The following is a 27253-nucleotide window of genomic DNA, read 5'->3' as shown; positions in this document are numbered from 1 at the left end:
ATGGGTTATGGGAGCAGCACAGAAACAAAGCACATGCTGCCCAGTGGCTTTCGGAAGTTCCTGGTCCACAGGGTCAAGGAGCTTGAAGTGCTGCTGATGTGCAACACATGTCACTGTGCTGAGATCGCTCACACGTCTCCTCAGAATCGCAAAGCCATGTGGGAAGGGCAGCCAGCTGGCCATCAGGTCACCAACCCCAGTGCCAGACTGCGCAGCGAAGGAGATGAATAGACTGTGTACACATTGTATTTGTGTTAATAAAACCGTAAAATTCTGCCAAAAAAGTAAACCAACAAAAAACAGCCCAAGTTCACGTGGCTCAGTGGTTGGGAGTTCATTTATGATCCAGGAGGTCATGGTTCCATTCCCGGTCAGGACACGTGCCTGGGTTGCAGGCTCAATGCCCCGTGTGGGGTTTGCAGGAGGCAGCCGATTAATGATTCTCTCTCATCATTGATGTTTCTATCTCTTTCCCTTCTTCTCTGAAATCAATAAAAATATATATTAAAAATAAAAAGAAACCCCCAAACCGCACAAATCCACATAGATTCTGGGAAGAATGGGGTTTTTGGAGGATTGATTGCTCTAAGGAAAATCAGAAAATGAGGCCTTCTGATAGTGAAGTGAATAGAATCACTACAAGACGGGGGAGCAAGCAAGCCCCTGCAGCCTGTATTGATTCTAAGTGTGTCATCCACGTCTCCCCCAAACCCAGCCAGGAGTTAAAACATCCTCTGGAAAAGAGCCCTGGGATGATACAACAAGGTGGGTGCTCGCAGGTAATGAGTCATGTAACAGAAGGCTTGCGTGTGGTTTGCCTGGAGAAATTACAGTGTATCTCTCACGCTATCCAAGGATAAAGATGCTCTGATGGTATTGGCTCATGCTACTAATTTAGAGAGAGCTAGTCCAAAAGACTGCCAGTACATCTTGGGAGAAAATAGGTATCTCTCACAAGAACAACTCCTCTTTTAACCACAGTCTTTATTGAGCATCTCCCATAGATCAAGGGCTGTACCAGCTGCCAGAGATGTGACAGTAGGCACAGCAGGTACAGTACCTGCCCTAAGGAGTCACATGTTCTCACTCACCCATGTAGCGTGGCATGCTTTGTGGATCCGCCTGGCAGATTTTGCCAGTGAGGCCTACTGTTCTCACACTAAGAACTTTCGAGTCTTGCCCTAACCGGTTTGGCTCAGTGGATAGAGCGTCCCAGGTTCCATTCTGGTTGAGGGCATATCCCCAGGAGGAGGTGTGCAGGAGACAGCTGATCGATGTTTCTCTCTCATCTATGTTTCAGATTATCTCTTTCCCTTCCTCTCTGTAAAAAATCAATAAAACATCACAAAAAAAAAAAACACACACAAAAAAAACCCACACACACACCTTTTTAGTCTTGAATCACTTATGACTTGGGTGAGTGTAAAACAGTTGTTAAACAAAATTCAACTGAATACATTTTTTTTAAGTGCAGGTTGGATCTCCCATACTTTATTTTATTATTTTAAAATGTTTTATTGATTTTTTTTTTTTTTTATAGAGAGGAAGGGAGAGGAATAGAGAGTTAGAAACATCGATGAGAGAAACATCCATCAGCCACCTCCTGCACACCCTACTGGGGATGTGCCCGAAACCAAGGTACATGCCCTTGACCGGAATTGAACCTGGGACCCTTCAGTCTGCAGACCTAAGCTCTATCCACTGAGCCAAACTGCTTAGGGCCAACTGAATATATTTTAAAGATCTTGTTGGCTTTATTCAACAATTCATGAATCAGTATCCAAACTAGCAGATAGAAAGGAGCTCCAAGGAGCTGTGGAAAATGAAATACTTTAATAGGGAGAAGGGAGAGGGAACGAGGAAGTTATACTAGACAAAAAAGTGACTGGTTCTTGCAAAGTCACTTTTTCCTTCAGAGGATGGCAGGAGTTGATCAGGCAGATCACCTACCTAGAGATGATTCGGTGGTTCTTGATCGATCGGTTTAAGATCCCATCTCTGGGAGAGCCCAAACGAATTAAGTTTCAATTTGTTGGTGAGGGGCTTAGCATAAAGACTCCATTTTGGGCCTGCTGTTTGTTTTTAACAGTCAAATTCTTCAGGGTTTGATTTTCTTTGGACAGATGGATAGAAAGCTTCCTACACGGGGAAGTCCTTTGACCACAAGTGACCTGCCTTCATTGCTCAGTTACAGCACTGCCTCAGTCCTACTTCTGGCCCCTTAAGATTGTGTGTGTCCTTTCCTGCCCACAGGGAGGTTGTTGAGAAGATTCTTGGAGCATTGAATCCCTGGGTGTCTTGGATTCTGGAACTTGAGGCAGCAGAAATCAAAGGCCTCAGAAGGCTTTGTTTCAGGAAACAAGGGACCCTGAAGCTTAAGCTTCAACGGTTTCACAGTAAATCCACCCCCCCCCCCCCAATTCGTTCAATGCTAGAGGGTAAAATATGGGTATATCTAATCCAAAAGATCAGAGGACTCTGGATGTTTAGAGGGAAGGAGAGGGATGAGAGCAACTTCAATGTTTTATTTCCTTGATCTTCTTCTTCTACTTCTTTTTTTTTTTTTTAAAGCAAAGATTGTGTTTAAATATATTTTTATTGATTTTTTACAGAGAGGAAGGGAGAGAGATAGAGAGCTAGAAACGTCGATGAGAGAGAAACATCGACCAGTTGCCTCTTGCACACCCCCTACTGGGGATGTGCCCGCAACCAATGTACATGCCCTTGACCGGAATCGAACCTGGGACCCTTCAGTCCGCAGACAGACGCTCTGCTGCTGAGCCAAACTGGTTTTGGTTCCTTGATCTTCTTAATAAATCATACTTCCTTTTCTTCATCGCCCCACATACAACAATAGGTTTAAATGCTAGACTCTGAGCTACTCAAGGACAAAAATCTTATCTCATTCATCTCTGAATCCCCTGTACTTCACACATAGTATAAGCAAAATATTCCTTGAATGAATGAATGGATGAGTGAATGATCTCAGGCACTGAGACTGACAACCCCTCTCTCTTCCTTCCTGCTTTCCGAGGTAGCATTAGAATAACAAAAGGACATGAGCTCCAGAATCAAACTGGAGCCTGAATCCCAACTTTGCCATACACCATCAGTATGACCCTGAGCAAGTTACTGACTATCTAGACCTCATTTCTTCTTTTTGGTATAAGAACATTTATTGCCTTCTGGCCGGAACTGCCATCTTCCAGTATTTCACCAAATGACAACACAAAGGAAAAGAGGAGAGGCCCCTGCTATATGTTTTCTAGGCCTTTTAGAAAACATGGAGCCCTAACAGGTTTGGCTCAGTGGATAGAGCGTCAGTCTGCGGACTCAAGGGTCCCGGGTTTGGTTCTGTTCAAGGGCATGTGCCTTGGTTGCAGGCACATACCACAGTGGCGAGTGTGCTGGGGGGGGGGCGGGGGTTTGAGGGGGGGTTGAGGGAGGGGGCAGCTGATCGATGTTTCTCTCTCATCGATGTTTCTGACTCTCTGTCCCTCTCCCTCTCTGTAAAAAATCAATAAAAATATATATTTAAAAAAAAAAAAGAGAGAGCAAGAAAAAACATGGAGTTGTTCCTTTGGCCACATGCATGCAAATCTACCAGGAAGGTGATATTGTGGGCATCAAGGGAATGGGCACTGCTCAAAAAGGAATGCCCCACACATGGTACCATGGCAGAACTGAAGAGTCTGAGCCACCCAGCATGCAGTGGGCATTGCTGTGAACAAACAAGGTAAGGGCAAGGTTCTTGCCAAGAGAGTTAATGTAGGTATTGAGCATATTAAGCTCTCTAAGAGCCGAGATAGCTTCCTGAAACATGTGAAGGAAAATGATCAGGAAAAGGAGGAAGCCAAGAGAAAGGTACCTGTGTTCAGCTGAAGTGCCAGCCTGCTCCACCCGGAGAAGCATGCTTTGTGAGAACCAATGGGAAGGAGCCTGAGCGGCCGGAACACATTCCCTATGAGTTCATGGCATGGTAAGTGTGTGGATGAAAGGGGCCACATGCTAACCTGACCAGCTCAGGGAAGGCCTGCATGGCGGTCTTGCAGACTCAAAGACCTAAAGTAACCACAAAGGATCGTCTGAAATTACACTTTAACTAAAAGCAGTGATGGTGGGTGGTCACATCCTGGGCCGGTATCTTCACTGCCAAGGTCAACCTTTACCTTAACTGAGCCTATCTGTCTTTTTGCATCTCTAATAGCATACCCTTGAAATGTCAGGGTAACTTATAACTTCCCTTTTTCTCTGGACCTCTCAGGGTACAACCAAATGCTCCTGGGTGCCCAGAATAGAGGCCATAAATTCCTTCATTGTTATTGTCATCATGTTAGTTGTTGACTGTTAACTATCCTGTACCCACCTAAGTAAAAGAAGTATGTGCCTATCAATTTACTTGTCAGCCAATCCCAGAGGTTTCCCCTGCTGTGCTTTCTTCTGACTTCTTAATCTATCATCAATGGATTTCAAAATAGTGTATAAAAATACCCTATTTTCCCATGTATTATATGCTATTTTTTTCTAAAAATCAGTAGACTGAAAATCGAGGGGCGCCTTATACATGGAAGCCAGGCAAGGAGGGAGCTGCCCATACTTGTCAAACAGGCTTCCTCCAATCACGAGCCTTATTGTTACTGAGGTCAGCTGATGCCATAATTGGAGGTGCAGGTGGAGAGTGTGCAGGGGCAACAGGGACCGGAGCATTCTGAGCCCATAAAGGTGTTAAAAAAAAAAAAAAAGAAGGTAAATACCGGTAAACAATTGTCTAACTGCAAAATTCAGCTGAATGTAATCAGCTATGCAAAAGAGCATAGATATAGAGCTGCAGAGAGACAATTTGGACCTCTTCCCACTGAGTATATGATCAGACAATAGAGAAAACAGGAGAAACAACTCCTTAAGATGCCAAAAAAGAAGAAGGCCTTAAGAGAAAAACATTTAAAATATTGATTTTTTAATTTTGGATTGGAAAAGTGTGGGGCGTCTTATACATGGAAAAATACGGTAGGTGAAAAACCACCATTCTCCGGACCATTATCCCAACTCATTGAGATTCTGCTTCCACGATTGTAGACAGTTTGGCTCAAATAAACTCACGAAAATTCTTTACAGGTTTGAATGTTTTTATGCTAACACTGTCTTTCCCTCTCTCTTCCACTCTTTCTAAAATCAATGGGAAAACGTACTTGGGTGAGGATTGTGAGAAATGCTCACCTGCCCAAGTTCAAATAACGGACTCAGAGACAGAAGGCTGGCAAAATACGAGAGTGTTAATACGTTCTCTCTCTCGAGAGCGGGTGTCCATTTGGTTGTGCAGGCACACCTGGGGCAGTGAACACAGCCCATTTATTCAGTTCCTTCTCTGGTTCCTCATTGGCTGAATACGATGGCATCACTGGTTTCCTCATAAGTCGCCTAGATCTTGCTGTCTCTCATTGGGCCATTTAAAAAAATTGGGCTGACTACCTGACTACAGTGGATAGAGCATTGGCCCGTGGACTGAAGGGTCCTGGGTTTGATTCCGGTCAAAGGCACATACCCAGGTTGTGGGCTCAATCTCCAGTGGGACCTGTGCAAGAGGCAGCCAATCAATGATTCTCTCTCATCATTGATGTTTCTATCTCTCTCTCCCTCTTCTTTTCTCTTTGAAATCAATAAGATAATATATAAAAATATTTTTAAAAAATAAAAAAATTGGGCTGAGGCCTTTTTTAGTTGTCTCTGCCTCCCACTGTCTAGCTGAGGCAGGCGCCTGGAGGGGGGGTGGGTTCCACCCTGATGCTGGCCCACGCCCACAGCTCCTTTTTACATCCTCTTCCCTCCTCCTTACATCCTGTTTGCCCTGAGGAAATTCGGCAAGGATTCCATCAAAAGCGGTCCTTGCTGAAGATGGGTCACAGAGGCCCATTTCCTTCAAGGACTAAAAAAAAAAGAAAAAGAAAAAGAGAAACACTGGCTCACAGCTGGGCCGCTGCCACTTTCTCTAACAAGTTCTAGAGCCAGTTCTTCCTGGGACACGCGTGTGGGAGCCGCCTGAGCCCGGTGGTGCAGTTGAGGGAGGAGGGAAGGACCCAGCTTCTGTCTGAACCGGCCGCCCGGCGGTGCTTTCACAGACCCTCCCCCGGGGGCATGGAACCACGTTTGACCACACTCCTAGTGGCTCCGGGGAGCTCTCTCAGGACTGTGTCCTATCCCCATTCTGACCACACTTTCTCACCCTGTGCATCTCATCCCAGGATGTCTGGTCCTGTCTTGCCCCCTGGTACTTCGTTTCCGCCCAGCCCCTCAAGACTGACATTTTGTAAACAGTCTGCTAGGCTCGCCCTTAGCTTTTCCCTGGGACTCTGTGGACCCCGAGAAGATCCCTTTAATATGAACCCGGAGAAGGAATTTATCTGCTGAGATGGACTCCCTATGACCATTCGAGAGCCCAAATTTTATAAATAAAAAAAGTCTAGTGGCTGAAACCGGTTTGGCTCAGAGGATAGAGCGTGGGCCTGCGGACTGAAGGGTCCCAGGTTCCATTCCGGTCAAGGGCATGTACCTTGGTTGCCGGTACATCCCCAGTGGGGGTGTGTGTTCAGGAGGCAGCTGATTGATGTTTCTCTCTCATCAATGTTTCTAATTCTCTCTCCCTCTCCTTTCCTCTCTGTAAAAAAATCAATTATATATATATATATATTTTTTTAAGAGTCTAGTGGCCATTTGCTGATGGAGGCTCCTCACGCACGCTATGTGCCAGGAAGAACGTCAGTCTGAACTCAGGATACCTGGCTCGCTTACACCTTCCGAGTCAACGACGGCAGGGAAACCCAGGCTTCATCCTTCCACCCACTGAGACCTGCCCCGTCCAATCCGACCTGCACACATTGTATCCTTATGCACCTACGCTAGCTAATCGGGACTGCGCAATTTGGGTTTTCACTTACATAAATGGGACCGAAGTGGGTGGGAACTTGCAGCGTAAAAGGCAGCCTGCCCTTCTTTCGTCTCAGTGGGACCTGATTTAGGTTGCTGCCCGAATCTCTGTCTCCTGGGCAGCAGCTCCTTTTGCTCAAATAAAAGCTTTTTATTCTTGATTACAGTCTAGAATTAATCCTGGTTTACAATGCTGTCCCGTTGTCTCCATCCGCGTCCTGTTTTGCAGCCCACCAGCCCACCTTCATTCCAGGGAGCACGTTGGGAACAGACTCCGCTCTGACAGCCGTGCTCGATCCCCGAGCTGCGTTTTGCTTCCCACGCCTTTGCTTTATGCGCCGGCTACTGGAGCCTACAGCCCAGGGACCCCCATGGAGCCTACATCGTGTTTCCGAAGCCATTGCTTGCCCTGCCCATGATCCCCCCCAGCCCCGGGCTTGGCCTTTTGTTGGGATCCTGCTGTTCTGTCTTACTCTCTTTCTTGCCCTCCCCATGGACTGGATCTTTGAACACCACTCCAAACATTTCAGCCTGCTCTTGTTCTCCTGGGCACTGCCTTGTCGGAACCCCTGGGGGAGCCAGGCCTGGGAATCTGCACCGGCATCACCCCTGCACGTCCTGTCCAGATCCGAGCCCCATCTTTCCGTGAGGAGCCCGGAGCTCTTGGTGGAGACCTGGGTTTGGGATCAGATGCTGCAGCACCAGCCCGTTCACGGGGTGCTGAGGGTTGTCCCCTTAGGAGCCCACCTCCCACTCTGACTGCTTTTCCAATCTCAGGCTGCAGCCTGGCTCCTGATTCTGAGCTTCACCTTGTTCCTTTGTTGCTGGGCACTGTCTCAGGCTACCCTCTGCCAGGGTTCTGAGTTTCCTTTGGACTCTTTGGGACACAGTACCCTGAGCTCTCTCTGCACCACTGCTGCCCACCATCCCCATGTGGAGGCCACCTCTTCAGGACTCTAATGGGGAGACCCCCAGGGGCCACTGACCAGGAGCATAAACAGTGGCCCCTCCCACCCAATAGAGCTGTTCACTCTGGTAAAGTACAGAGTGCAGTGTCTGGCCTAGAGTCAGCCTAGGGGAGTGTGTTACTTACTGTTTCTGTTGTTGCTATCGCCTTATGATTAAAGTAGGCAAGGTGTGGTCCACAAAGAGGAAGGCACACACAGCAGTTAAAAATAATAAGCCAGCCCTGCCCGGTGCTGCCCAGTGGTTAGAGCGTCAGTCGGTGGACGGAAGGGTTGTGGGTTTGATTCACGGTCAAGGGCGGGTACCTGGGCTGCGGATTCACTCCCCGCCCCCAATTGGGGCATGTGCAGGAAACAGCCAGTCAATGTTTCTCTCCTCTTTCTCTCTCTCTGTCTCTCTCCCTCTCTCTGTCTCTGTCTCTCTTTCTCTCTCTCCCTCTTCCTCCCTCCCCTCCAGTCCGCTATCTCTGCAAAGCAATGGAAAAAATAGTCTCTGGTGAGCATTAACAAAAAATAAAAAAATAATAATAACATTTGAGAGGTGGCTGTCCATGCCCTCACCCCTGCCACATTGCCTCAAACCGTGCTCCACGTACCTGGCACACGGGACTCACCTTGACCTTTCCTGTGCCGGGACTCCCTCCGGGTCTATTCCTGTGGCCTCCCTCTCAGCTGGTGACCCAGCGGCCCCTTCCATCCAGTCCGGTGTGGAGTTATTTCATCTACTCCTTGCCCGAGGGACCCTCCGCCAGAACGAAGACAGCGCTGTTAACTGTCCTTCCCTAAATCCCAATGGCAGCGTGGCACTTGGACAGCGCCCAGGACCCTCTGTCCTTTCATTATAAATAGACTGTGGGCAAGAGGCGTCTCTGAGTCCAGGACCTGGACTCCAGTGGACATGGGCTTTGAAATAGGAAGATGCAAGGTTGTCAGAAGCTGCGGAGGTGCTGCTGACGGGCCCCAGGAACAGAGGACCTCTGCCATCAGGGCCCCGCGGCCACAGAGGAAAGTCAGCCAGGAGGGCAGCTGGCGGAAATCAGGAAGGAGGAGGAGCCGGCCAGCATGCTCAGTGGTGGAACATTGACCTATGAATCAGAAGGAGAGGGTTCGATTCCCGATTGGGGCACGTGCCTAGGTTTTGGGCTCCGTCCCCATTGTGAGGTGTGTAGGAGGCAGCCGATCAATGAGTCTCCCTCATCATTGATGTTTCTCTCTGTAACTCTCTCCGCGCCCCCCTCCTCCCCCCCTTTCCTCTCTGAGCAAAAGTAAAGCAGAAAACATGTCTTCCTCAGGGCTTGGTTCTGTGCCTGGTACATAAGAATAATGTGTGAATGAAAGAGTGAATGGGTAAATTCATTCAAGGAATTAAGAAAGAAAGAAAAAAGCAGAATATCAAGCACTTCTTTTCATCTCCTCTCCTCTCCTCTCCTCTCCTCTCCTCTCCTCTCCTCTCCTCTCCTCTCCTGTCCTCTCTCTCTCTTTCTCTCTCTCTCTCTCTCTCTCTCCTCTATCTCTGCTCCTAAGAAGGCTATGCCCCATCCTGGAAGAGGTATGAAATCCTGTCCCCATCAGGGTGGCAGTGGACTGAGCAGGCAGGGCACCATGTGCAGGAAGGAAGCCCGACTGGCTCTGAGGCGTGGGGTGGGGCCAGCAGGCCTCGGGAAGCCCTCTGGCTGAAGCAGGCCCGTTGGTAGCAGCACCCGAAGAGGACTTGGTTTCAAAAAGGAACTAGCTGGATTTGCTGGAACAGGGCTTAGGTGAGATGCCAAATGAGTGTTCTCTCTTACGTATAAAGGCAGATCTTTGGGATGAAACTTCAAATCACCAATGAGTATGGTCGGTCCATTGGTGTAACAACATATACCTGTTGAAAGAATTTTATTCACATGCCCTGAGGTCCAGCCTTCTGAAAGGCGAATACAGGGGTTTTTAGCATATTCACAGAGTTCTATCTAATTCTAGAACATTTCATCACCCTGTAGCCACTGAATCACTCCCCACCCCCCTCCCCCCTCCTTCTAGCATCTGGCCACCACTTATCTACTTTCAGTCTCAATGAATTTGCATAATCTGAACATTTCATGTAAATGGAATCATACATACGCATTTGGCCTTTGTGTATGCTCTTTCACTTAGCATCAGGCTTTCTTTGCTGACCCATGTGGTAGCATATATCAAGATTTTGTTCCGTTTTTTAAAAATATTAAAAAAAAATGTATTTCAAAGAAAGAAAGGGTGAGGGAGAGAGAGAAACATCAGTGGTGAGAAAGAATCTGGTTTTCTGGTTAGTCAGCCAAGCTGGAGGCCTCAGAGGGTTGAGTCCAACATTTCCCAGCTGCCTGTGCTGCTGGAGCCCCATCGCATCTCAGTGAGTGCCCTTACAATGGCTGTTTAACATTCCTGTTCATCAATCATCTGGCTCACTCACCTGGCATACGGTTGGTAATTCTTAATTTCCTTCCTTTCCTTCTCTTTTGGGCTCTTTTATATCTTGCCATCCTTGAGAGGAGGCCATTGGTTGTTTTATATCCCTGAATTTTCACCTCAGCTGGACCCTGGAGTGTGCTTTGGTGTTCTTTGTTGGGTGTTCTGGTTCTTTATCATGAAAATAAAATCTTTCTATATAGCCCTTTGCCACAATGACTTTGGCCGTTGCTTATAATCCCAGAGTCCCTCATTGAGCCCCTGGATCTGTTAACTTGAAGAACCTTTTTAAAATATGTTTTCATTGATTTCAGAGAGAGAGGAAGAGATAGGGAGAGAGGGATGAAAATATCCTATATAATAAAAGTCTAATATGCAAATATACAGAACAGTGGAACAACTAGTTGCTATGACAAGCATTGACCATCAGGGAGCAGATGCTCAATGATGGAGCTGCCCCCTGCCTGCAGGCCCCAGACTAGCCATGGCAGGTATCAGTGGTGAGCCCCTGATCGCCCTGCCAATCTCCCCACATATCATTCCTGATTGCCAGCCAGGCCTAGGGATCCTACCTATGCATGAATTTCATGCACCGGGCCTGTAGTCAATGATGAGAGAGAATGATCCATCCGCTGCCTCCTGCATGCCCCCTGCTGGGGGCTGAGCCTGAAACCCAGGCATGTGCCCTGACTGTGAGTTGAAGCATGACCTCCTGGTTCATGGGTCAAGCTCAGCCACTGAGCAACACAGGCCAGGCTTGAAGAACCTTTTTAAAGGTAATCTTTCTGTGTGGACACACTGGGTTCGCATTCAGTTGTGTTCTCACTCACTGACACCCAGGTGACCATTGACTGGTATGGTGGGAAAAAAGGTGTTAATTGTTGTTTGTAATGCTGAACAAATGGAAATAATTTAAATATTATTTATAGGGTTAAATAAAGCATCGTACCGCCATTTCCTGCAAAGTTGCCACACTTTTTCTGTAAAAGACCAGAGAGTAATGTTTTAGACTTATGGGCCACAGAGTCTCTGATGTAACTATTCAACTCAGCTGTTGTGAAGCAGAAGCAGTGAAGACAAAATGAATGGGCTTGTCTGTGCTCCAGGAACATTGATTTAGGGCAGGGGTCTTCAAACTACGGCCCGCGGGCCACATGCAGCCCCCAGGGGAGTCTGATCCGGCCCGCCAGGTTTTTTGGGCAGTGAGCGCAGCCAAGGTGTTACAGTAGGAATTAGTAGTTCATATAGTCCGGCCCTCCAGCTCTCTGAGGGACCGTGATCTGGCCCCCACTTTAAAAAGTTTGAGGACCCCTGATTTAGGGGCTAGGTCACCTTCGACCCGCAGGCCATAATTTGCCGAACTCTTACAATTTGGCTATTAAAAGCATTAAAGTAAAATTATGTATATTGGCAGAGACACCCACCAAGCTGTTAAACAAACAAAAAATATTTTAGGAGGAAGGGTGAAAATTCCACACACATTTATATAGACACACACCTAACTGTTAACAGTAGTCACAGCAAGTGATTGGAACTGGGGAAGTGGGAGATGGGGGCAGAGGGGTACTCCTCCTTAACTTATTGTTTAAATGTAAATAAATAAAATTCACCTAGCCTTGGCCAGGTAGCTCAGTTGGTTAGAACATCATCTGATACACCAAGGTTTGGGGTTTGATCCCCAGTCAGCGCACAAACAAGAATCAACCAATGAATGCATAAATAAGTGGAACAACAAAGCAAAATTTCTCTCCCTCCCTTCCTCTCTCTAAAATAAATTTTAAAGAATTTAATTCAATTTGAATTAAAAAATATTTATTTTTTAATTGATTTCAGAGAGGAAGCAAGAGATAGAAACATCAATGATGAGAGAGAATCATTGATCAGCTTCCTCCTTCACACCTCACACTGGGGACTGAGCCCGTAACTCAGAGAATGTGCCCTGATTGGGAATTGAACCGTGACCTCCTGGTTCATAGGTCAACACTCAACCACTGAGCCACTGGGAATTTTTTTTTTTAAATTCAAAAGCGTTTACTAGTCAGGCATAATGTACCCTAAGCTTTATTCTACATAATTAACAGCTTCACAAGAATAATAGCCACAGACACCTTACATAGTGCCCTAAAGTACCCACCCGGGGTTGTACATGGGCTTCTAGCTGTTTCCATGGACCAAGGGGAGGCAGGTTGGATGGAGAAGCCAGGGCAGGGCCTTGGCTGGGAAGGGTCTGAGGCACCAGCCTTCCAGTCAGGAATCCTCACATCCAGCTCCTTCTAGGTCTAAAGGGTCTCAATGTTATAGCAGCTTCTACCTTCTGGGTCATGGGCTGCATTTTCACCCTTGTTTCCTCATTTTCGGAAGCTCCGCTGCAGGCCATGCCTGGGGCTGGTGCGGGGAGGTCCGTGTCCTCACCCCCTCACCCTGAGCAGGAGGGAGACTCGGAAACAGGCGAAGTTCACCGCCCTGGAATGCAGTGCGTGCACCACGGAGGCCGTGAAAGTGGGAGGGGTCCTTGTGCAATCAGTCACCTCTGAGTCACTCTGAGTATGAATCCACCAAGGCAGGGCCGGAAGTTCCAGGAAGACAGAAGAGGCTGAGAGGCCACGGATCAGGAAGGGGAACTAGTGAGGGTTCCGTGCAGGAGGGACAGGAAGTCAAATGGGAGCGTTAGAGAGGTTTTCCTGGGGGTAGCGGAGGGAACGGGGGCTGCTCTCTCGCCCCGGTGTGGAGTGATGAGAGCCTGCATTCAGCCGGCGGTGGAGTCGGACCACGCAGCCCCCTCCTCGGGGCCGTTCTCCACGCTGCCCGCCGTGCTTGCTGTGGCCTTCCCTCTCCTGTTGGCGTGGCCACTTCTCTTTCTGTCTTTAAACTTTTAAAACTCAGGTATCACTTCCAGGAAAAAAAGTTCACTGACTTCCTCTCCCATCCCCACCACTGCCAGCTGGTGCGGTGGAGAGGCTAGTGAGCCAGGACAAACGGACAGGGAAACTGAGACAGAGGGTTAAAGGGCCCAGCGGTTCACAGCCATCTAATAAATCACAAATCCTGTCTTCACTAGCCAAGGACACTTAAGAGTAAACGGTTTGCACTTCTCCTCCCTAATCAAAGTATTAATAGCCTAAATCACCCTATTCAGGGAGAGAGATAACAGAAATCCAACTTTTAAAAGAGTTCTGCCCTAGCCGGTTTGCCTCGGTGGATAGAACGTCGGCCTGCAGACTGAAAGGTCCCAGGTTCGATTCCGATCAAGGGCACATGCCGGGTTGTGGGCTCGATCCCCAGTGGGAGGCTTGCAGGAAGCAGCTGATCAATGATTCTCTCTCATCATTGATGTTTCTATCTCTCTCTCCCTCTTCCTTCCTCTCTGAAGTCAATAAAAATACATTTTTAAAAAAAGTTCCATTTGCCATCCACACCCAAGGACAGATGAAGTTAAGGGAGTAAATCGCCCTATCCAGTTTGGCTTCATGAACTGAAGGGCTAAGGGTCTGATTCCTAGTCAAGGGTATGTACCTTCCTTGCAGGCTCCATCCCTGGCCCCAGTCAGGGCGTGTGCGGGAGGCAACCAATCAGTGAATCTCTCTCACATGGATGTTTCTCTCTCTGTCTCTCCCCATCCTTTCCATTCTCTCTAAAAATCAATGGAGCCTGGCCAGTGTGGCCCAGTGGTTGAGTGTCTGGCTCAAACCCCAGTAGGGAGCATGCAGATTCTCTCTCATCATTGAGGTGTCTAGCTTTCTCTCCCTTTCCCTTCCTTCCTCTGAAATCAATAAAAACATATTAAAAACATTTTTTTAAAGGAGTAAATATTGTTTTGGTTCATTAGCATAAAGCTGATGAATATTCTATTGAGAGTCTCCCCTAAGATCTCCCCAAAACCCCAGCCCTTAAAACCCTGAAGACAAAGGATGGAGGGTATGCTCTCCCTCCCGGAAGCATGCCCTGGCCTTTCCCTTTCCCCTCTTCTTCCCCCCCCCGCCCCCAAGGCATCTCCTAAACTCTAAGGGTCCCCACCAGGCTTACAACCAGGGGAGCAATAGGCAGCAGCAGCTCATCGCCAGCCAATCCACTGAACCCGTCCCCAAGACCACCCCCCCCCCCTTTCCTCTAACTCTCCAGGGAGCTGACAGCAGCCCCACCTTGGCTCACTTCTTTCCCGTAACATTTCTTGAAAAACAAAGCAGCCCCGCCCAGGCTCTCTCCTGTTGCTTCTACCCTAAGCCCTTCCTTGTGTCACTGTCCCCAGCTTTAATAAACATACTCTCAACGTCACCTGGACTTGTATTGTGAAATCTTTCTTGCAGGAAGTCAGGAGTCCACTCACTACAGGCTGGCCGGAGGCAGACCCACACGGGCCCAGTCCTTTTCTGGTAACACGGGAACCCCTAATCTGGGCTCTGTGAGGCTCTGTGCATTTCTCTGTCTCTGCATGAATCCCATCGCTCTATGGTTGTATTTTGATTTCTGAATTAGATCGTGATTTTCCTAGGGCACAGGCAAGGTCTCATTGGTCTTTGGGTCTCCAATGCCTGGGACAAAACCTGACCTGAAAAGGTAATTCAATAAATATCTGTGACTGAATAAGGAAATGGATGAATGAAAGGTAAAGAGTGGCTGGGGTGATTCAGTTGGTTGGATTGAAGTGTCGTCCCACACACCAAAAGGTTGTGGGTTTGCATCCAGGTCAGGGCACGTATCTAAGTTGAGGGGTTCCCTCCCTGTTTGGGGCATTCCATCACTTTCCATCTCAGTCTGAGGCAAGCTATCGATGTTTCTTGTTGTGCCCAGATTTCGTGATTCCCGAAGACCACCAGGGAGCCGAGTCCGATGCAATAGCAGAAAGCCTGTATTCCATGCTAGCATGGGCTCTGTCCCACTTCCACCAACAGCGGCGTGGCGGAAGAGAGTGAGCTTCAACAGATCAAGGGGTTTTATAGGGGTGATGATGTCACTGCTTTGGCTGACCCTGATTGGTTGGGTGAGGGCTAGGGAGGATAGCTTCACCCTGCCCTATAGTGCAAAATGGAGTCAGGAGTTAGCCCCACCCCACCCTGCCCTCTCATTTCTCTCTCTCTCTCTCTCTCTCCTCTCTCCTCCCCTCTCTCCCCCCTCTCCCCCTTCTCCCTCTCCCCTCTTCCTCTCCCCTTTCCTCCTCTTCCTCCTCCTCCTTCTCTTCTTCTTCTTCTTCTTTTTCTTCTTCTTTTTCTTCTTCTTCTTCTTCTTCTTCTTCTTCTTCTTCTTCTTCTTCTTCTTCTCTCTCTCTCTTTTCCTCCCTCCCTCCTCCCCCCTTCCTCTCTCTAAAAATCAATGAAAACATCCTCAGATAAAGGCTTAAAGAAAATAAAAAATTAAAAGCAAAGAGGGAAAATGAGAGATATTTGGGAGGTTAAATCAGAATAACTTGTCAAGCGATTGGACAGGGCTGGTGGGCAGAGAGGATGACTCCATGTTGTCTGGATTGAGAAGAGGGAAGATCTGAACTGTTTTTACTCACAATACTTCTGACACCCAATGTGTGATTTCCCCCACTCACACCAACCAATTCTCCGGCTCTCTGGACACCAACTGAGTGTCCAACAATTCAATTCAATTCGCTACTGTCTACCTGGAGGTAGCGCCAGGTTCCACAGGTTAGGAGCTCAGTTCCACAACGGCCTCTACGTCAGATGCCCATTGCAAGTCAGAGGTTCCCACCCGTACTTCTGACCCACTGGCTGTACAGTGGGGGTTTCTACCAGCCGCTCTTCCATTTTCAGTGCTTAACAAATGGCTCACAGAAATCAAGGAAACACCTTACTTACATTTACCACATTATTATAAAGGAACAGCTGGATGGAAGGGACGCCTGGGGCCAAGTATCGGAGGCAGAGCGTCCATGCCCTCTCTGGGTGTGCCATCCTCCTAGCATCTAGCCCCTCACTGTGTCTACCAGCCCAGAAGCTCTTTGAACCCCATTGCATGTTAACCGAACACCTGGCATGCACAGGTTAAGCAAAGAAGGAATGTATTGGCTCACAAATCTGAAAATTCCAGGGGGCTCCATCTAACTTTAGCCAAGGTTGGATACAAACGTCAGGGGCTGATTTCACCCCTGATGATTTCATCTCACTTCCCATCTCTGAGATCCGTTCTCAGCACCTTGACCCTGGCTTGTGGCAACAAATGGCTACAGTCACTCCTGCCCTTGCTCTGCAGCTCAGTTCCAGCCAGAAGGGGAATGCTTCTTATTTAGTCCTAGGACCTGCAACAGCCCTGACAGCCACTCTAATGAGTGACTTGTTTGCTGGGCCCTGAAGCCATCTGAGGTCAGGGGCCAGCGGCAGGGTCTTGTGGCAGATAAGGAGGGATGGGTCCCTGAAGGGTGGGGAAGCAACAAACGTGCCCCATGAGGGGGGGGGGGCAATGCTCTGTGATCCTGCCACGGTGGAGCGCAGACACCTTGGCACAGTGCCCGGTACTTTTTTTTTTTTTTTTTAAATATATATTTTATTGATTTTTCACAGAGAGGAAGAGAGAGGGATAGAGAGTTAGAAACATCGATGAGAGAGAATCATTGATAAGCTGCCTCTTGCACACCCCCTACTGGGGATGTGCCCGCAACCAAGGTACATGTCCTTGACCGGAATCGAACCCGGGACCTTTCAGTCCCCAGGCCGACGCTCTATCCACTGAGCCAAACCGGTCCTGGCAGTGCCCGGTACTTTTGCAGCTCTCAGGAAATACTTCCATGTTGCATGAACATATGCAAGGCGGAGCCATGACCTGGCACTATGGGCAGAAGCTGCGGCCTGGCTTTATGCTCAGTGTGGGCCTGAAGGGTGAGGATGCCTGCTGGCTGAGTGAAGACACTCTAGAAGCCCTTTTTGTTTTTGACTGGAGGCCCGATGCACGGAGATTCGTGCAGGATAGGCCTTCTTTCCCCTGGCTGCCAGCACCGCCTTTGCCCCGGCCAGAGCTGCCTTTCTACCTCTTGTCTTGCTGTGTCAATTTGCATATTCCCTCCTTATTGTCTGTGGGCACCACCATCTTTGTCACAGAGTTACGGTCAATTTGCATATTCCATCCTTATTAGATCGGACCTAATTGCTAATTGTTCTCAGGCAAGAAGACAAAAGCCCCAAACATGGGAAAGTTGCAGAGTCAAGCAATCTTTTAGGTTATTATAGCCTTAATCCTTATTCTTTTTTTTTTTTCTTCTTTTTTTCTTTTTTTAATATATTTTATTGATTTTTTACAGAGAGGAAGGAAGAGGGATAGAGAGTTAGAATCATCGACCAGCTGCCTCTTGCACACCCCCTACTGGGGATGTGCCCGCAACCACGGTACATGCCCTTGACTGGAATCGAACCTGGGACCTTTCAGTCCGCAGGCCGACGCTCTATCCATTGAGCCAAAAGGGTTTCGGCCCTTAGTCCTTATTCTATAGTTCGTTAGATGGAACCTAGGAGCTCAATTTATTTGTTCACCCACCTAATAAGAATGTTCTGATCACCTACTCTGGGCCAGATCCTAGAGGTACAAAGGTGAATAAGGCCCTGTCTTAGCTGTTGAGGTGTGGGGAGACTAATAAACAAATGACCATTCTGAATTTAATAACTGAAAAATTACAGTATAATGGGAGAGCTTTGGAAGGAAAGAGCAGCCCTCCCCCTCCCTCCACGCATCCTCAGGGGCTGTTTCTCCTGTGCTCTCTGTGGGCGGTTACTCAGCACAGGAGGGTTGAAATCATCTAAATTCATGCCTGGAGCACTGCTCTATATTGCAAAGGGAGGGTAAAGTTGGCATGAGTTTTATGAAGGAAATAATAACTAGCTAAATTTTCCCTTCCAGGAATATACCTTTATTTTCACGTGTAAGAAAGCACATGTGAACAGGGTTGTACACTGCAGTGCTATTGATTATAACAAAGATTGGAAATAACCTTAACGCTCAACATTAATTCAAAAGATGGTCCTAGCCCTAACCGGTTTGGCTCAGTGGATAGAGTGTCGGCCTGCAGACTCAAGAGTCCCAGGTTTGATTCCAGTCAAGGGCATGTACACACGTTGGGGGCACATACCAAGTGGGGAGTGTGCAGGAAGCAGCTGATTGATGCTTCTCTCTCATCAATGTTTCAAACTCTCTATCCCTCTCCCTTCCTGTCTGTAAAAAAATCAATAAAATATATATTGAAAAAAAAAAAAAAAAGATGGTTCTAGCTGGTTTGGCTCAGAGTCCAAAACAGCAGAGTCCTGGGTTCGCCTAGTGCGGGGCAAGCAGGAGGCAGCCGATCTCATAATTGATGTTTCCATCTCTCTCAACCTTCCTCTCTGAAATCAATAAAAATATATTATATAAAAAGAAAAGCCCTAGCCGGTTTTGCTCAGTGGTTAGAGCATCGGCCTGTGGATTGAAGGGTCCCAGGTTCGATTCTGGTCAAAGGCATGTACCTTGGTTGCAGGCACATCCCCAGTGGGGGGTGTGCAGGAGGCAGCTGATTGATGTTTCTCTCATCGATGTTTCTAACTCTCTATTCCTCTCCCTTCCTTTCTGTAAAATATCAATTTAAAGAGAGAGAGAGAGAGAGAGAGAGAGAGAGAGAGAGAGAGAGAAGAGAAGAGAAGAGGAGAGGAGATGGTGCCACCACACAGAGAAATGCAGCCCTCCAACAGGTCCTCAACTAATGTTTCTGTCAATGTCATTTTCTAATAACAGGTGCCTATGTGCCATAGGAACTTAACTCTCTTGGATAGATGCCTGTTTATACCATTAGCCTATTGTAAAATTGGTTTCATTATATGTTGTTTCACTTAAAGTCACAGGACCGACCCACAACGTTAAATGAGCATTCATCGCATAAAATCAAAGAGGAAACTGTGTGTTGTCCTGAAACATTCTCCAAGATATACTGAGAAGTGAAAAAGCAAGTGCCTGAACTGTGTTATAATATGCTGCCTATTTTAGAAAATAGGAGAAAACATCTTGCTTGTGTATGTAAACTGAATATATACAGAAGCTAGTGTAAACCAGCTTTGGAAGATTAAAAAGAAATGAATAGTTCCTTTAGGGAGAGAAACTGGGTGTTTGAGGGATGATGAGAGGAAAACTTTACTGTTTTAATACATTTAAATATTTAATGTATTATCTATTTTTTTTAAAAAGCATTTCTCAAACAACAAGAAAGCCCACTGTGTGGGAGAACATATTTGCAAATGATACCACTGATAAAGGTTTAATCTCCAACATCTACAAACAGCTTATACAACTAAATAAAAGGAAGATGAATGATCCAATTAAAAAATGGGCAATGGACCTAAATAGAACATTTTCAAAAGAAGGCAGAAGGAAGGCCAAAAGGCACATGAAAACATGCTCAAAGTCACTAATTGTCCGAGAGATGCAAATCAAAATAACAATGCGGTAGCATCTCACACCTGTCAGAATGGCCAACATCAACAAATCAACAAACGACAAGTGTTGGCGAGGTTGCAGAGAAAAAGGAACCCTCGTGCACTGCTGGTGGGAATGCAGACTGGTGCAAGCACTGTGGAGAACAGTGTGGAGTTTCCTCAAAAAACTGAAAATGGAACTCCCATTTGACCCAGTAATCCCACTTCTAGGAATATATCCCAAGAAACTAGAAACACCAATCAGAAAGGATGAATTCACCCCTATGTTCATAGCAGCACAATCTACAATAGCCAGAATTTGGAAACAGCCTAAGTGCCCATCAGCAGATGATTGGATCAAAAAACCATGGTACATCTACACAATGGAATACTATGCTGCCATAAAAAAGAAGGAATTCTCATCATTTGCAGCAACCTGGATGGAATTGGAGAACATCATGCTGAGTGAAATAAGCCAATCAATGAAAGAGAAACACCACATGACCTCACTCATTTGTGGATAATAAAGAACATTATAAACTGATGAACCAAAAGATAGATATAGAGACAGTATATCAACAAGTAGACTGTCAAATTACAGCGGGGAGGGGAGGAAGATCTGGGGGAGATAATAGATCAACCGAAGGACTTTTATACATGCACATAAGTACAACCATTGGACACAAAACTCTGGGGAGGGAGGGTATGTATGGGAGGGGGGGGGCAATGTTTAAATATGTACACAGATAATAATTTAATAAAAAAAAAAAAGCATTTCTCTCGGCCTGGCCAGTGTGGCTCAATGGTTGAGCATCAACCTATGAGCCAGGAGGTCATGGTTTGATTCCCAGACAGGGCACATGCCTCTTGTGGTGGCCATGGTCGGTGTGTAGGAGTTAGCTGTTCAATGATTCTCATTATTGGTGTTTCTTTTTCTCTCTCCCTCCCCCTTCCTCTCTGAAATCAATAAAAATATATTTTAAAAAGCCCTAGCCAATTTGACTCAGTGGATAGAGCATTGGCCCGTGGACTGCAGGGTTCTGGGTTTGTCCCTGATCCAGGGCACATACCTCGGTTACAGGCTCTGTACCTGGCCCCTTTCCAGGCGTGTGCATGAGTCTCTCACATTGATGTTTCTTTCCCTCTTCTCCCTTCCACTGTAAGAATCAATGGAAAAATATCCTTGAATGAGGATTTAAAATAAAATTATATATATATCAGAGGCCCAGTGCATGACATTTGTCATTTATGCAGAGTCCCTAGGCCTGGCCTGTGATCAGGGTTGATCTGTGGGGTGACCGGTGGAATGATAAGGGTGGCCCTGTTGGCACCTGCCTTGGCTGGCCTGGCGCCTGCGGGCTGGAGGCAGCTCCCGCACTGAGCGACTGCCCCCTGGTGGTCAGTGTGCATCATAGCCACCGGTCATTCCACTGGTTGTTCCACTATTTGGTCTGTTTGCATATTAGGCTTTTATTATATAGGATATATAAAAGCATCCTCTCTACTCTCCTCAGCTTGGGGCTGGATGTGAGGTATACTTTTCATTTTGGGGGGCAGGGACGCCTGGCTGACCCCTTTATCTTCCATCAGAAAGCCCACCTTGGGCCACTTCTGTCTTCACACTGACTTGGCACAGACTTTTCGTCTTCCCCATAGCTATGCATGAACTTTCATTTCCTTTTTCCACCCTCTACGACAGGATCTGTGCTTTCACAAACCTGAGGGCTTTGTCTGTGAAAGGCCCTCAATCTCCTACTTGATGGTCACCTGGCTGGTTCCAGCTGCTGGCAGCTGTGTGGACACTCGGCATCTGGTCTTTATTGCTGCAGAGTTAAATTCACGCAGTTTGTGCCTTGCTCTAGGGCGTCTCCAGTTCTGGGCTCTTCCTGGTTTTGGTGGGGGAAGTCCCCTTTAAAGCCAGCACTTAAAACTGAAACCAAAGCGTAAACGGCCATGGCCACCACAGGGCGGGGTGCCACCACAGGGCGGGGTCCTGGGACCTCCTTCATCTTCCTTCATCTTCATCTTCTTAGGAAGTCAGGACCCACCCATCTCCTCATACTTTCTAAACCTGGGTTGGTTTTCCCTCCAGGAAGGGATCTTTGTCCCCTGCCTCTCCCTCCCCACCATGTCCTTGCCTTTAGGATTCCAATTTCAAATTTAGTCAAGAATTGCAGACATTTTTCTAAAGGTGAAAAGAAGCCACAGGGTAATTCCCTCTCTTTATCAAACTAAAGAGGAGGGTTCAGAAACTGACTCTCCCATTTTCCTTTGAAACTTTAAGCAGGGGGTGGAGGGGGGGGGGGTGGGGGGATAAGGGAGAAAGGAGGGTTGAGGGTTGGGTGTGCCTTAGGGACCAAGCAGATAAAGCAAATGAGAGTAGCCGCCCAGGAGTGAGGTAACGGGGGCTGGTGGTGAGGACGGTGGACGAGCTGCACGGTCCATGGTCCATTCCTTTCACAGGAAGCAGCTGCTACTCTGCTCCAGCCCCTATTGGTGTGCAGGATTTACTGTTATTTATTTGCTTGTTTATTTATTTTCAGAGAGGAAGGGAGAGGGAGAGAGAGAGATAGAAACAGCCTATATAATAAAGAGGTAATGTGCAAATTGACCATCACTCTAACACACAAGATGGCCACCCCCATGTGGTCAAAGATGGCTGCCCCATGTGGACACAAAACGGCTGCCACAAGATGGCTGGCAGGGAAGGGCAGTTGGGGGCAACCAGACCTGCAGGGGAGGGAAGTTAGGAGTGACCAGGCCAACAGAGGAGGGCAGTTAGGGGCAACCAGGCCTGCAGGGAAGGGCAATTAGGGGCAACCAGTCCAGCAGGGAAGGGAAGTTAGGGGCAACCAGGCCTGCAGGGAGGACAGTTAGGGGTGACCAGGCTGGCAGGGGAGGGAAGATAGGGGTGACCAGGCCAGCAGGGAAGGGCAGTTGGGGGCAATTGGGTTGGCAGGGAAGCAGTTAGGTGTCTATCAGGGTGGCAGGGGAGTGGTTAGGGGATAATCAGGCTGGCAGGCAGGCAAGCAGTTGGGAGCCAGCAGTCCTGGATTGTGAGAGGGATCCAAGATTTGAGAGGGTGCAGGCTGGGCTGAGGGACACATCCCCCCCCCCCCCCCCGCACTAATTTTGTGCACCGGGACTCTAGTCAATGATAAGAGAAAATCATTGGTTGGCTGCCTCCTGCACACCTCACATTGTGGATTGAGCCTGCAACTTGGCATGCCCTGACTGGAAATCAAAGCATGACCTCCTGGTTCATAGGTTGATGCTCAACCACTGAGCCACGCCGGCCGAGCAGGATTTATTTATTTATTTATTTATTTATTTATTTATATTTATTTATTTATTTTTTATTTTTTATATATTTTTATTGATTTTTTACAGAGAGGAAGAGAGAGGGACAGAGAGTTAGAAACATCGATGAGAGAAAATCACGACCAGCTGCCTCCTGCACGCCCCCCACTGGGGATGTGCACGCAATCCAGGCACATGCCCCCGACCGGAATCGAACCCGGGACCTTTCAGTCCGCAGGCTGACGCTCTATCCACTGAGCCACACGGGTTTCGGCGGATTTATTTATTTTTAAGTGGGGGAGGAACACGAGACTTTGATGGGAAATTGTGTGCATCTTTAAAACATGGTGCGTATTCCCAGTGCAGGGCAGGCCTGCAGTGTACATGCTCTTGTCTAGGAAGAAGGCTGCACTTCTGCTAGTTTCCCCAGCTGCCCCCCAGCGGGAAGCCTACCATCTGTTAGGACTGCATCAGGGTGGTTGCACAATACTTGGACTTTGTCTTCATCCTTTTGGGCTGCTATCACAAGATCTTGCCTCCCAGAAGTTAAAACCTGGTTCCTGCCTCTGCCCACATAGTAACTCCCTCCTTCATCCCCCCCTGGGACAGCCAGCAGCCAGAACAAAGCAGTTAGAACCTCCAGAGTGTCCTGTGGGAGCTGTATCCTGTCCTCCCTTCTTTCTCCCACCTCCCCCTCCCCCCAAAACACACACACACACACACACACACACACACACACACACACACAATTTTAAATTTATTTATTCCACGTCCTACTTGAGGAAAATTCATATTGGAGAGAAAGATGAATTTTCATCCGCCTTGTCCACATCCCGAATGGGAAATGGCTATCGGCAGATTATTGGTAACATAAGACCGGGAGCTCCTTCCAAGGTTTCCTCCCAGCCCTGCCCGCCCCGGATGACAGCCCATCCGGGGCAGGATGCCCAGAAGAATCCGCTCTGCACTCTTCCAACTGGAGAGGCGGAGGGAGGGAGCACTGAGCCAGGCCCTGGGAAGTGTGTGTCTGGCACTAAAGACCTCTTCCTTGTCTGTTTGAGGGAAATGCTGTGACCTTGCCATGTGCTCACTATTGGTGAAGGATCTTCAACTGACCTCACAGCAAGAGGCCAGCTTTGCTCAAGACACCAGTCCTCCGTCCCTTCCGTCCGCTCAGGGCTCAGTCACGGGAGGGGCTCCACCTACAGGCAGGACGCAGCCTGGCCCGGTGCTTCCAGTCCCGCTGCGGCCTTGAAGATTACTAAATGGCCCTCACCGGTGTGGCTCAGTGGGTGGAGTGTTGGCCAAGGACTGGAGGGTCGCAGGCTCAATTCTGCCCCAGGGCATGTACCTGGGTTTCAGGCTCCATCTCTGGTCCTGGTTCAGGTGCATGTGAGAGGCAACCAATCTATGTGTCTCTCTCACAACAAGGTATCTCTCTCTCTGTCTCTCACCCTCCATTCCACTCTCTAAAATTCAATGGAGAAATATCCTCAGGTGAGGATGAACAACAACAACAACACCCCCCCCCCAAAAAAAAAAAAAACATGGAAAAATTAGCATAAGTATAAATGTAATTGTAGATCAATGGAATTGTTAAAATACAAACATAACCAAAAAAAAAAAAAAAAGACAAAATGATGAACCAGGTGAGGAAATCCCTTGCTACACACAGCACAGTCAGAGGTCTGGCAGGTAAAAGGAAGATCGCAGGACTTGTCCATGTGAGATAATGCACAGAGTATGGGGAACATGACATGCATACCGTAAATCCGAATATGAAAATAAACTTCAAAATGGTACCCTTAGCCGAAACCGGTTTGGTTCAGTGGATAGAGCATCAGTCTTCAGACTGAAGGGTCCCAGGTTCGATTCCAGTGAAGGGCATGTACCTTGACTGCGGGCACATCCCCCAGTAGGGGATGTGCAAGAGGCGGCTGATGGATGACTCTCACTCATCGATGTTTCTAACTCTCTATCCCTCTCTCTTCCTCTCTGTAAGAAAAAATAAATAAAATAAATAAAATAAAATGGTACCCTTAATTCATCCAGCAACCACGGACCTGTGATTGCATTCGCTCCAAGCCAGTCGGCAGGAAGCCCAGACACTGCGCTGTGAGAGGCTCTGCCCGCGTGACCAAACGTCTCAGCATCCCACCCCGCAAGCCTAGGATCAATAAAGCAAAAACCACGAAAGGAAAAGGAATCAGTGAGGGTACCAGCAACACCAGGTGCAAAGACAGAAGTAGCCCGTGGCACCACTTTAAAGAGAAAACAAAAATACAGCTTAAATATCCTCACTTCAAAATGTTGATGTTTTTCTTTTCTTTAAAAAAAAATGTATTTTATTGATTTTTTTTACAGAGAGGAAGAGAGAGGGAGAGAGTCAGAAACATCAGTGAGAGAGAAACATCGATTAGCTGCCAGGTCCTGCATGCCCCCCACTGGGGATGTGCCCACAACCAAGGTACATGCCCTTGACTGGAATCAAATCTGGGACCTTTCAGTCTACAGGTGGATGCTCTATCCACTGAGCCAAACCGGCTAGGGCTGATGTTTTTCTTTTTGAAGACACTGTTACAGGCTCCACAGAGAGGCTGGGAACCCTGGGGACCGTGCCTTGGCCATGTCACATTCCACTCTGGGACCAGGGAGTGTGACAGGCGGCATCAGTCTGTGGCTGCCAGCTGCTCAATGGCACAGGGGACCTTCTTGCAGTTTCTTCAAATTCTTTCTATTTACTATTGGCTTTCTTTTTAAAAAATATATCTTTATTGATGTCAGAGAGGAAGCTGGAGGGAAAGAGAGAGAGAAACATCAATGATGAGAGACAAACACTGATACTGGTAGGCTGCCTCCTGCGTGCTCCCCTCCCCTGGCAGGGGCTCGAACCTGCAACCTGGGAGTGGCCCTGACTGGGAATCAAACCTGTGACCTCTGGGTGCATGGAACGACACTCATGTAACTGAGCCACACCTGCCAGGGCTCAAATTGCTTCGTGACAGAAAGACAAGCGGGACAGATGGATGCTTTTTATGTTCCTCTGAGGGGTCGTCCTCTGGCTCCCAGCCTTCTGGCTCCTTGAGGCAGAGGAAACGCTGGGCCAGCCGGGCTTGTTCTCAGTGGGGCACTGGATGAAGCCGGCCGTGGCCATCCAGCCTGCCACTTGCTTTATTAAGACCTTCAAGGTTAGAATGGTTTTTACATTTAAAAAATATATATTTTTATTAATTTCAGAGAGGATGGGAGAGGGAGAGAGAGAGAGAGAAACATCAATGATGAGAGAGAATCATGGATCAGCTGCCTCCTGCACACCCCCTACTGGGGCTCGTAACCCCGGCATGCGCCCTTGGCTGGAATGGAACCCTGGGACCCTTCAGTCTGCAGGCCGACGTTCTGTCCATTGAGCCTAACCAGCATGGCTTTCACATTTTTAAATGGTTGGGAAAACCAACAAAAGAAGAATAGTGTTGCAGGGCTTGTAAACATTATGTGTATTTTGTTTTTTGTTTTTTGTTTTTAAAAGGATGGTCCATCCATAATGTGCAATTCTACGAAGGAGGTTTTATTTTTTTATTTATTTTTTATTTTTTAAATATATTTTATTGATTTTTTTACAGAGAGGAAGGGAGAGAGATAGAGAGCTAGAAACGTCAATGAAAGAGAAACTCGACCAGCTGCCTCTTGCACACCCCCTACCGGGGCTGTGCCCGCAACCAACGTACATGCCCCTGACTGGAATCGAACCTGGGACTTTTCAGTCCGCAGACCGACGCTCTACCACTGAGCCAAACCGGTTTCGGCACATTATGTGTATTTTGAATATCAGTATTCATAAATAAAGTTTTATGGGAACTTAGCCACTTGCTGGCTTAGCACTGTCTGCAGCTGCTGCGCCCAGGACAGCAGAGCTGAGCAGCTGCGACAGAAGTGGCATGGCTGCAGAGCCTGTGTGCTGCCTGACCCGGTACAGAGAAAGGTTGCTGAGCCCCAACCTAAGCAATCAAGTCACCTTTCACGCCTTCCTGGAGCATTTTGCAAACACAGCGAGGGTGGAGAGGGACACTAGGAGGCAGCATTGGTCAAAGCTGAGCTTGTAGTAACTGAATGCGGTTTTTTGGCCCAGGCAGTTGTCAGACTTCAGCAGCTTTGGAGTGAATGATGTGGATGTGGCCAGCACTGTGAAGCCTCCTTTGCCTCTGCAGGAAGGTGGAACTGCCTCCTGAGGAGAACTGGCCCTTCCAGCAGCTGCTGCCTTGGAGAGCAGGTGGGTCA

At 47.8% G+C, this 27253-nt stretch overlaps 1 pseudogene across 1 annotated transcript; it reads left to right on the top strand.

Annotated features, from left to right (window-relative positions):
- Nucleotides 1–27204, top strand: LOC311631116 (large ribosomal subunit protein eL21-like; annotated as a pseudogene). The gene is made up of 4 exons: nt 1–158; nt 3171–3298; nt 3573–3979; nt 27105–27204. The product of its transcript is annotated as a large ribosomal subunit protein eL21-like (transcript).
- Nucleotides 27205–27253: the final 49 nt, after the last annotated feature.

Source organism: Pipistrellus hanaki (assembly GCF_964339955.1).
Source record: "Pipistrellus hanaki genome assembly, chromosome: 12".
Lineage (NCBI taxonomy): Eukaryota > Metazoa > Chordata > Mammalia > Chiroptera > Vespertilionidae > Pipistrellus > Pipistrellus hanaki.
This window is presented reverse-complemented; position numbering and strand designations above follow the sequence as displayed.